The sequence below is a fragment of the Plectropomus leopardus genome, chromosome 5 (assembly GCF_026936395.1).
Source record: "Plectropomus leopardus strain MGB_pleo_1.0 chromosome 5, ASM2693639v1, whole genome shotgun sequence".
NCBI classification, from domain to species: domain Eukaryota; kingdom Metazoa; phylum Chordata; class Actinopteri; order Perciformes; family Serranidae; genus Plectropomus; species Plectropomus leopardus.
Window position 1 is genome coordinate 8,778,001 of NC_142180.1, and position 12,319 is coordinate 8,790,319.

Genomic DNA, 12,319 nt, shown 5'->3' on the forward strand with positions numbered 1-12,319 from the left:
CTTCCAGTATCTCAGAGTGGACTAAGCTGCAAAGTTTGCTCATCCAGCAGGAAGCAGTCCGAGGATCACACCCATAGCCCTTGGATTTCAAAATACTGATTTTGAGTTGCGACAGCCATTGAATGTCTGTCTCCACAAAATAAGACAGCTAGAAGCTTGGAAAAGAACATTTTGCCAATTTTCAATCAGCTCTGTCATTGCATTGTGTGCATGTGAACAGTTTTTGGCCTTCCCCCTTGCCACCACAGTGAAAATCAGGTAAAGTTTCTCTTTAACAACTGTAGTAACTCAAATTCAGCCCGATTGTCATTAAAAACCAGCCTGTTCTTATTCTGAAATCATAAAAATACAGCCGCTTTCACAGTGCCTTTGGTGTAACTTTGCAATGCCAAAAGCCACCTTTTGTATGTGGATGAAACACAACTGAATGGTGTCAGGTGAGAATGTGGCTGGACAGAACCGTCCGTGGTGTTATGTGTGGCAGATGGCTGGATGGTACCTATTGCGTCAGCATGATACGCAGTAGGATAGCGTCAGGTTGAAATGGTGCCTGTAACAATGTAATAGGAGCACAAGGGTGCACTGGAGGGGTGGTTTGGGTCAAACTAACCCTGGACTTTCATGTGGGAGAGCTCCAAATGTTGCATTTTGGCTCTGCAAGCTAGCATTAATTGCAAAAGAATTTTCTGCTCTTTAAAATGTTTCTTTCCCTGTGGTAGAAATTATCTATTGGTTTGTCACTTGCAGTAGGTGACATTTACCATTTTCTTTGTCATATTCAGCTATTCCTTCCCTAGAACTTCCATTAGGATTCATCCGTCATGCCCACAGAGAGGTATTAGTCAGGTTCCAGGCCTAGCTGTTATGGAAAGGTCAGGAGATTTGTCTCTTCCTCAAGTGTATTTTCTCTCCTCTGGTTTCTGAGGAACAGTGAGCTGTGATGTTAAAGCCGGGCCTCAGCCTCCACTCCATCATAGCAGACATCTCAATCCGTTTCCACTGTTAGCCTTTTATACCACGTTTACAGCGGCACAGGTTTTCAATACTGATCAGTCACTGCTCCTTTCCCCTTCATTCATCACTCCCTCCTTCCCGCTATTTTTCTCTTTCCTCCTCATCCTTTTCTCTTTTACTTGTACTTCTGCAGTGGCAGACCAGTCTATCTATCTCTGCCTCAGTTTTTTCCCTCTCACCTCTTTTAGACGTCCCTCCTCTCTCACCCTACCTCCCCCCGCCCTCTCTGGTTTTCATCATTTGTTGAAGGGCTGAGTGCGGCCGGATGCTGGTAATCTGCCGTTCTGATTGCATAGGACATGCATGAATGATACCAAACCTCGTTCCCAATATCCTCTTGCTTTGAGTCATGACTTTAATCATTACTAATGGAGGGTGATGAATACCTGGGACCAGTTGAGTGTTTCATGAATTGCACTGTGCTGGAATGACAGCGGCTTTGGGAAGGAAATTGGATGTCCTTGTTTTCTTGTGTGGTGAGTTTTGGTCAAATATAAGACCTAAAGGCTGGTCCATGCATTGTTACAGATACGTGAATATTTTTTATTATTTACTACAGAACTACCGCTGCACTGTTGCCTCTCAGTTGATACCACAGTCACATCAGTAAAACAGCATGAGCCACAGCTATAAGAGCTCACAGTTTGGCGAAGCTCTCCACCACCGCTGTGGCCAAAACAGAGGCCGATCTCTCAGCCTTTGTGGGAGGCTGTGTTTGAGAGTCAGGGAATTAGCACACGACTGAAAGGTTCTCCTACCTACTGTGTTGCGAGGTAAATTTTAACACCACAATGAAAGGAGACAGTGAATTAGTTACATCTTGGACACAATAAGTCTTATTTTAAGGCCTATTTACTTGATTAAATTAGCATTATATTATAAAACTACTCTGTCAAAGGTCAGTAAGATAGGATCAGATGTTTTTTTTTAATGCCTCTCAGTCACTTTATTGTTGGCAATCTTGCTGCTTGTTTTCTTTTAATAACACCAAAGTTTTCATAGTATTACTTAGGTCTCAAAAAGCCAGAATGACAAAATACTAATATTCCCTTTGATGTGTTGATATTATAGATAGTTGAAAGTTCCATGCATCTCTCTCACGGAGCAGCGAAGCTTCATTCAGTGGTTCACATCATAGCAAATGAATTAGTGGTCCACAAATGGCGTTATGTACTTAATATAAGATTATACGTTTAGAAAAAGAAACATGGCAACATACTTTAACAAAAACTCAAATGTGACTTGTATTCACACTGTTCTGAACATCAGTCTCCAGGGGGACAGTTCCGTATTGTTTGACCCATCCACCATTACGATCTGCCTCCTTATACAGACTTTCAGTCTTTTTTTACTCACATGATCGCATCCTTCTTGATTACATGGGTCAGTTTCGTCACGGCAGACGGAGCAAATAAATTGCACTATAGTCTATGTGTCAATTTCCACCGGCTCCGCTGTGGATCGACTTCATCCCAGCTCCAGCAGTCCGGAGGCTTACGGATCAGATGCGCAAGCCTCCTGTTTTTGCCGGATGCTGGATCACTTCGCATAAACTCAGCCGAATTTAACACAGAGCAGACAGGAAATCAGACAGCGATACAACATTAAAACATCGGGTTAATTTTCAATATAAAACACTCCATATTTACGTCTAATCGTATTTCATTTTTACCTATGCAAGTTATATAATGTTACATTAAAACAAGGCTACTTCGTTTCACATGCAGCACAAACAACTGTCTCCGTGTTAAAAGTGTGTTTATACTACATCTGTTGTTTTCAGTGTCAAATATTACCATGGATGGGTTTATATTGGGGTTAGATGAAAGCCTGGTGGGGCTTGTAGAGCAATGTAGCCTCATACAGGGGGTTGTGACATACAAAAAATTAGTGCTCCTCAAATAATGCTACGCACTGAACGTAAATTGCAGAGACTAGGTTTAGGGAATGAAACATGGTGATGATATACTTTAAAATAACTCAAAGGTCACTGGGTTTCACACATTTCTGAACACTGGTCTCCTGGGTTAAAGTCCTGTGCTTTTTGACCCATCCACCACCCTAACTTGCAACTTCACCATTTTGTGGATTATACAGGAATTGTGGTGCAGTAAAAATTAGAGTGTTCTGAATGCAGTGTAGCGCCATCTGCTGTCTACGTCACATGATGTGGCTCTTTTACTTTCACTCTAAACAAACTCTGTCATAGATGAATGCCACCAAATCAACAGCAGCCAGCTCAATGAATTCTGAAGCAGTCCTCCACAGTAGTTTTTGTCTCTTGGATTGACATGTATGAGTATTGATGAATATTTCCATACTTCCATAGTTTGAAACCTGGAGCAAAATCACTTTTCTTGCGCTGCTTTCAGATGCCTTTCACAAGTATTTACACCTTTCAACCTTGAGCAAATTGGCGTGTTAAGACCATGTGAAAGAAGACAATGAGAAACTTGGGAAGAAATATCCCACAATTTGGGGCGTCTGGTGTTTGGTGTGTCCGGTGTGAGTCCCAACCCCATGAATGAAGGCAGTGTCTTTGCTGCAGAGGCCTTGGGTTCGACTCCCGCGCTTGGCCCTTTGCTGCATGTTGATCCCTCTCTCTCCCCTTTCACGCTAGTGATCTGTCCTGTCTAATAAAGACTAAAATGCTAAAAAATAATCTTAAAAAAAAAAAAAGTATCCCGCAATTTGCAAGGAATTTATAAGTTTAGAAAATTATTTAAAAAAATAACAAATAAATAATAATAATAACAATAATAACAACAACAATAACAATAATAACAACAACAGTAATTTAATATATATATATATATATATATATATTATATACTTCTATATATACTTAATATACAGTATATTTACTGCAGTATATGTTTGTTCACTTTTTTCTTTTTGTTTTGTATTTTTTGTTGGTATTTTTTCTTTATGGTTTTTTTTCTTTTTTTAACTACTTTTCTGCTAATTATCTTGTACTTAATGTTTTTTTGTACAGAATTCTCTTTTGATGTTTGGGTCATTTCCTCTTTTGTTGCTTAGTGCCTTCTTTCCATGTCTTTCACAAAATCAAGCCATTTGCTCAGGTTTCAGAGGGTTAAAATTGAAGGATTACATGCCTACCTCACACTCAACAGATACAGCTGATAGTTTGAATATTGCAATGTGACCCTAAAACTCTACCTAAACTGTAGATAACTGTTGAACTGAGGTTGAAACAATGGCATAATCTCTACCATGACTGCACATGAAGTAACAAACAAAGCCGGTGTGTCTTTGCCTGTGGCTCCAGCATCAAATGACTCTTTGTGCTGTGCACTTTATCTGAGATGAACATCTTGATATTCTCTGCCTTTGCTGTCTTTACCTCTCAGCTGCCTTCTCCCTTAAGACCCTTCTGTTTATTGATTAGCAGCTTAAAATATGCCATTGTGTGAACTTTACACATTTTACAGCTCCTGAGACAGAATCACTCAAACGTATAGGTGATTAAAACGAGACTGACAGATGTGTAGTGGAAAAAGTGCAACAGCCCCCGCTCTCCCATTAGTTTATTTAGATTACCTTAATCTGATATGGGCTATTTCCAAATCATCGCCCAATTATATATGCTCTTTTTTTTGGTGGCCCTGAGCACTGGAGTGTGTATTCATTCATTGCCTCCCTCCATCCTAACACACACACACACGCGCACACACACACACACACACACACACACAGTTCCATCTGGAGTAACACTGGCAGCCTTTCAAAATCATATGCATTCATTGTTAATTAAAATCTAAACTTAGGTGTTTTGCAGCAGAATATTTTATGTTCCCCGGGTGACAATGTTTAATTCATTTCTCATCACTCAGCCTGATTGTCTTCTCATTGTTTCTACCTGACCTAAACTTCTGCAAACACTTTACTTTTCTATTTGGAAGTTAATGCATTTCTCCAAGGTCTGCTGAATGCAATATTACCTTTTATTAACCATTGGGGGTTGTGTTTGTGGGAAAAAACACATTATTTGCCTGGTTCTCTTGGAATATATTTAAGATGGCATGGTTGTTTAGTAGCAATGCAGACACTGGTAGTTATAATGGGAAAAACAGTGAAATAAAGAGGTGAGGAGATGAATCTGGGCACTCATAATAAGAGGGGATGTGATGGATGAATTCATTTGATCACATCTGTCCCAATTGAATAGCATGTAAAGGACAATGTCCTGGGTTGCAGTAGCTATTGCTTTGAGACCTGAAGCAATATCGCTTTTTTGTGCTGCTATTAGATGCCTATCACAAGTATATAAATCTTTAAACTCGATGCAGTTTCTATTAAAAATATGGGGGGAAAAGGCAAAAAGATGTCTGGGGGAAAAAGGCGAGAGGACACACCCCCCCAAAAACAAACAAACAAACAAAACAAACAAAAAAAATATGTATAACTATCATAAATTTGTGTCACAAAATTCAAATTTAGCATTTTTGTGTAAATTGGCTGTTAGGGAACATATTAAGCACCGTCAAATCAAAATCTGTGAATTTTGTAGGCTAAACAGGAAGTCACTGTAGCAACACAAGCTGTCACATAGTTGCTACAATAATGGGAGGAGGCCAAGCAGTATATTAAATGTGATGCCAATCCTTTGTGTTACTTGTAGGCTAACTTTGTTTTATCATGTGGAGGAATATGCATTTCAGAGTTCAGTTTACAATGAAAGGGAAATATCCAATTATGCTAACTTGAAGCTAGGATAACCTTCCACATAATGCATAATGCATGATGGCAAATTTATTTCCTGTAGCTGGCAATCTAACATAGCCCTAATAGGCATAAATGTGCTACATTTTGTTTACCCTTTGTTGTTTATGTTTACGTTTCCTCTTTTTTTACACTAGCTTAAATTATGTTGCAATTAAAGAAACATCAGGCAAGTCGGGCAAGGAGAAAAAAATCACAGAAAAAATGACAAAGGTCACTTTTACAAAGGTCACATTTGAAAGGTCACTTTCAAGGTCACTTTTGAAATTTTGTCCTTAAAAATATGTGGGAACCTTGTGTTGAAGACCTTGTTTTACTTGGCATTTTGGGGCTCCTTAATTTCCAATTAAAGCAGCTGAGATCGTTATTATACAACTAAATGTAGCGTATTTGTCAGCTAAAACATTCAGTCTCTGAACTCCAGGATGGAATAACATAAATAGGTTTGAAGATTAGTCATGTTGTTTATTCCAAATTCCTATCCTACCTATGTTCGATAAGTTAAATATAGTAACATCAGACAATGTTTGCTTCTTTTTAGTTGGCAGGAGTGACAATTAGTCATCCTCAACATTTGTTTTGATAAAATGTCAGAATAATAAAGACATTTGGTGAACAATTACATACAAAATAAGATGTAGGCTCTACAGGATTATTGATCATTGTCTCAGAAAATGTGTAGATCTTTCATAATTCTATTATATCAAATGGTTTGAAAAATAGTGCATATGGCTGCTATAAATGAAAAAAACCAAACTGGACGGCAGTAGGCTTTGGCTTAGCCCTGTATGTTTACAACATCTGGCGCCACCGTTTTAACTGCATGAAAAAATGAGACTGAAAACTCAGCTAGTGTGATCACACTGCTGCATTGTAACATTTCTCCAGTTAAAATTATCTTAGCGATCACTTTATTTCTGGTGTTATATTATTGTTGTGTGGAGTGGGAGATGTCGGTGCATGTCTGAGATCGAGCACCGACATTAAGACACCTCAGAATTATAAGGTTCTGTCTGCGTTCTGAGCAATTTTGAGGGCTTGAGCTTCATTTTTTTTCCATTCCAAGTAGCAAAAATGATATGAACCCCTTTATTTTCTAAATTTAAAAAGTCCAAAAATGCATACAACTTAAAAAAACAAAAAACAAAAACATCTTACATGACGTTAATAAGTTGACACTGAATAAAAGTACATGAATATCTGAATCACCAAAGTTTGAAAATTTCTCTGACCTCTTTGTCTTTTTGCTGTTTCTTCGCTGCTTAAGAAACTCTTAAGCCTCTTAGAGGTCCTCCTTCCAACTCCTAAAAGTTGTTACACTTTAGGAGCTTTCTTAGGGGCTAAGGTGCTTTCTGAACCAGGACCTAGTCTTAACTTTAATGGGCAATTCTTAGAAAACTTCATGATTATTAAAAGTATCTTAGAATTATGTCACAAGGAGCAACTCTTTGTACCTGGGAGCTTTGTGAATACTGCCCCTGGCTTCATGTAAGCTTAATTAATTAGCTGCTGCAACTGCTTCCTAGCTTCAAAACTAGTCTTTTATTTTATTTTTTAAATTTTTATTTGCAGCAAAGGCTGGGAGTTATGATCCAAGTAAAGAAAGACGTGGCTGTGATTGATGTTTAGTGCAAATTAAATTGTTGTCCGTTGGAGTCCACTGCTACCAATTCATGTCTTCACACATGTAAAACAAAAACTTCTTGAACTTTTCTTTGTTTATGATTACAGTGTGCTCAAAATCATGGTTTTTGACAACAGGTATAAAATAATCACAATGTGAGTCAGATGAAAGTCAGGATAATATTAAATCATGTCACCGCTTTATTTGTTGGCCAAAGCTTGTATACACAGTAAGACTAACACTAAAGCTGCTTGAATGAATAAAGGGTCACACGCACAACTGCAAAGTATGAGTTCATTACATTTAATTGTCAAATACTTAATTGCACATTTGCTTAGTCATACTCAATGTAAACATCTAAAAACATACTGTCTCAGTCATCTCTGACATGACAGGATTGCTTTCATGATGTTTTTTTCAAAATAAAATACAGTGGGACAAAAAAGTAGTAGTAGTAGTACTAGTAGCAGTAGTAGTAGTAAAAGTATTTGGCAGCCACCGATTGTGCAAGTTGTCCCACTTAAAAAGATGAGAGAGGTCTGTAATTTTCATCATAGGTACACTGTGTGAGACAGAATGGAAAAAAAAATCCAGGAAATCAAATTGTATGATTTTTAAACAATGTATTTGTAAATTCTTGCGCAAAACAAGTATTTGGCACCTACAAACAAGCAAGAATGCTGGCTCTCACAGACCTTTTACTTCTTCTTTAAGAAGCTCCTCTATCCTCCACTTGTTACCTGTATTAATGGCACCTGTTTGAACTCGTGATCTGTATAAAAGACACCTGTCCACACCTTCAAACAGTCAGAGTCCAACCGCCACCATGGCCAAGACCAGAGAGCTGTCTAAAAACACCAGGGACAAAATTGTAGACCTGCACAAGGCTGGGATGAGCCAGTCTATAATAGGCAAGCAGCTTGGTGAGAAGAGATCAACTGCTGGAGCAATAATTAGAAAATGGAAGAAATACAAGATCACTGACAATCTCCCTCGACCTGGAGCTCCATGCAAGATCTCACCTCGTGGGGTACAAGTGATCTTGAGAACGGTGAGGAATCAGCCCAGAACTACACGGGGGGACCTGGTCAATGACCTGAAGAGAGCTGGGACCACAGTAACAAAGGTTACTATTAGTAACACACTACGTTGTCATGGATTAAAATCCTGCAGTGCCCGAAAGGTCCCCCTGCTTAAGCCAGCACATGTTCAGGCCCGTCTAAAGTTTGTCAGTGACCATCTGGATGATCCAGAGGAGGATTCGGAGAATGTCATGTGGTCTGATGAGACCAAAATAGAACTTTTTGGTAATAACTCCACTCGCCGTGTATGGAGTAGGAAGAATGCTGAGTTGCATCCTAAGAACACCATACCCACAGTGAAGCATGGGGGTGGGAACATTATGTTTTGGGGCTGCTTTTCTTCAAAGGGGACAGGACAACTGATCCGTTTTAAGGAAGGGATGAATGGGGCCATGTATCGTGAGATTTTGGGCAAAAACCTCCTTCCATCAGTGAGAGCATTGAAGATGAAATGTGGCTGGGTCTTCCAGCATGACAATGATCCCAAACACACCGCCCGGGCAATGAAGGAGTGGCTCCGTAAGCAGCATTTCAAGGTCCTGTCTCCAGGCCTCAACCCGAAAGAAAATCTGTGGAGGGAGTTGAAAGTCCGTGTTGCCCAGCGACAGCCCCAAAACATCACAGCTCTAGAGAAGATCTGCATGGAAGAATGGGCCACAATACCCGCTACCACCTTCCGCCCGATGACAGCTGGGGTAGGCTCCAGCACCCCCCGTGACCTTTACGAGGACAAGCGGTTTCAGAAAATGAATGAATGAACTGATAAACCTTCTGTTTAGACTCCTGTTCTTCAATAAATCTGTAACGTGAACACTAAAAAACAAGGTGGTATTTTGTGCATGCTCATCATCACATTTCCTTTTGGGAATATCTCAACAGGTTTACAATATGTAACATTTTTTCTTCAAATGGTTTGGATCATCAACTGTACACAATACCAAAAACAATGTGCTTTTCCCCATCTAGTGTATAGTGCTGAGTTCAGTATGCCTTCCACCAGCTGTAGTTACAGTGTGCCCATCTCCCTTTTTTGAGGCAGGTGGTAGTCACAGGATGCATCAAGGAGGCCTCTCTCCATGAAACTTTCGGTGTCTGTACCTGCCGTTCTTTTCCTTGGCCATGTTGATACAGGCGTTGTGCTTGTTGCTCTGCAAGTGGTTCCAGTACTTGATAAGTTCATTGGGCTGGAACTGATGGGATGTGATCAGGTGGCTATACTTACAGCTGGAGTAAGACACCCGCCAGTGGTTGAAGAGGAACTCGTTGGGTGGTGGCGTTGGGTCAATGCGCAGCTTCGCCAGGCAGATCCCCACGTAAACGTCCTCCAGGTACAGCCTGCGTATGCTGAGAGAGGCCTGGTAGATCAGCTCAGCCATGTCCCCTGAGAACACGTACCCCGTGCCTGAGCAGAATATCGGGTAGCGCTCACTCGGGTACATCTCTGGTGGCATGTACCACTTGTTGTCCTTCTTTCGTTGTGGTGATTCACCCCTCATCAGGTAGCCAGTGAAGTACCTCTTCTTTGGCGGCAACTCAGGCTTCAGCAGCTTTTGGATGAGATATTCGGTACTGACAAACATGTCGCTGTCTGTCTTCATCACATAGGAGACGCCTGGGCAATAGGTAGCCACCCAGTTCATGCCCATCAGGGTTTTGATAGTCAGATTGTGGTAAGTGTCCTGATAGTCCTGTTGGATGATGTCGTGGTAAATGCGACTCTCCTCCTCTATGCTGCTCTGGAGGTAGGTGTCTGAGCTCTTTCTTGTGCCGAGCATGAAAAGACGGAGAAGCCCCACACCGATAGCAAAACTCTTGTTCCCCCATGTTTGGCGGATGGTGTTGCGGGTATCGACTTGACCCGGTTCTGCTGCTATGAGGAGGATGAGGAAAGGCATGCTGTCACTGCACTTGAAGGGCTCGTTCAGGATGTAGCGGTAGGGCTGAGCGCTGAGCCTCCCGCCCACGCCCGTCTCCTTCTGTAAACTGTTGTTAATGCTCATTGAGTCCCCGAGCCTCATCACACCCATCCTGGCTGCCTCCCCCGCTACCCCATCCACCTGCTGAGAGCTAAGTTTGAGCAGAGGCTTTGGCGTGATATACCTCCCAGTTATATACCTCCTCAGGGAGCTACTCTGGTTGGTTTCCCCCATGGGATTGAGGAAGCCCCTGACAGCGTAGGCCAGCGGGTTTTCCCGTGGGCAGGCTTCGTCCTGGCAGCCAGTCCTGGTGGCTGAAAAGTAAGAAAACGGTGAAGAGCAGAGCCAGCGAGAGGAGACCGGCCATCTGGGTCTGGAAGAGCCTCATCTTGATGGGAAAGCAGAGCCGCCATCTCCACTGCATGATGCAGATCGGGGTCGCGGGGTTCTTTCTGAGGAAGGAAATTGGGGGAATTAGAGCATACTGTTGTGAGTAGGTCAGTTACAGAAGAGAAGATTGCTGCTGTAAAAATGAATGTGCATCAGCACATTTGGAAAAAAGGCATTTAGATGTGGGCCTAGTTGCTGGAATACAGCAAAACTTTCAGTTAGTCTAAAAAAATCTACAACTGAACTTTGTTGACAAAAACAGTATTTTTTTCCATGACCAAACTGAGATGATGTCAAGGTGTAAATAAAAAAATTATAATGAAAATTATGATGGACTCTGCATTTCATTTTCGATGACAGGATCGGAACAGGCGAACATTTCAGCAGCTGACATTCAAAATGAGATGAAAGGAGAGGGAAAACAGTATGGCTAACAATGGCTGTGTGTGCAATTAGTTTCTAATGCTGTATAAGCAACAGTATGAGATTAGAGCGCTGACTTGCTGTGAACTCCAGTAAATAGTTGGCACCAGGATGTTTTGCAAGCCTGCAAAGCAATGGAGCAGAATCAACTGTTGGTATAAGGTTGTGGCTGTAGTTAAAATAAGAAGCCGTGCGTGTCTCACTGTGCATGGTGGAGCTGTTGATGGATTTGGATGGACTTTGTTGGGCGTAGCAGGCCGTTATTAGTTAACATTAGCTCTGCTTATTAGCTGGTGAACAACAGAGCAGCCACTGGCATCAGGCTCTCGTCACATCTGTTCCCCTCAGGACTCCACAACATTCTGAGTTTTCATAAAAAAAAAATAGACTAAAACTATGAAGGACAACAATGACTAAAATGTGACTAAAACTACTACGCATTTTTGTCTCAAGACTAAGACTAATACTAAATCTAAAATAGCAGACAAAATAAACACTGCGGACAATGACAGAAAAGAGAACTCTTTCTGGATCATACGTTTTTTGTCTCCCAGTTAAGACTAAAAATAGTGAAAGGTGTGTGCACAACCCTCCTCAGGGTAAAAAAAAGTCTGTAGTAAAACTGTAGAATGAGTTGGATGAGGAACTCAAGCGCAGCATAAACATCACTCAGTTAGAGAATATGCATAAAACCCAACCCAAAACATTATTTTACAAAGGTATAAGAATGAGGAAAGACTGTGACTGTAGTTAAGTCTTTGTCTATTGATTTACTAAGTCATCTGTTGCATGTATACATGGCTGTGTGTGTGTGTGTGTATGTAATTGTGCTAGTGTAATTATGTAAGTGTATGTATGTATGTATATATAAATGTAACAGATGAGGTTCATGGATTGATTGAGGTGTAACTGAGAAGGGTGTAGGGAATTATATGTTTATACTTCCTTCTACTCCTTTTCATATGTGAAAATTATTTTTTTGTGCGTTTTTAGAATCTATTCTTTCAGTCTTGTATTATCATCCATTTTTAATTAATCATCATGGTTGAATACTTGTTGTCTTCCTACATTTTTTGGTCTTATTTTTAAAACAGAATGACATACCATACAGCCACTACCACTAACAT

At 40.7% G+C, this 12,319-nt stretch overlaps 1 long non-coding RNA gene and 1 pseudogene across 2 annotated transcripts in view; one reads left to right on the top strand and one right to left on the bottom strand.

Annotated features, from left to right (window-relative positions):
- LOC148189523 (uncharacterized) overlaps nt 1-12,319 on the top strand; it is a 60,789-nt gene that overhangs the window by 21,362 nt on the left and 27,108 nt on the right. The gene's annotated exons all lie outside the window — the stretch shown is intronic.
- Nucleotides 9,427-10,826, bottom strand: LOC121941156 (beta-1,3-galactosyltransferase 2-like; annotated as a pseudogene).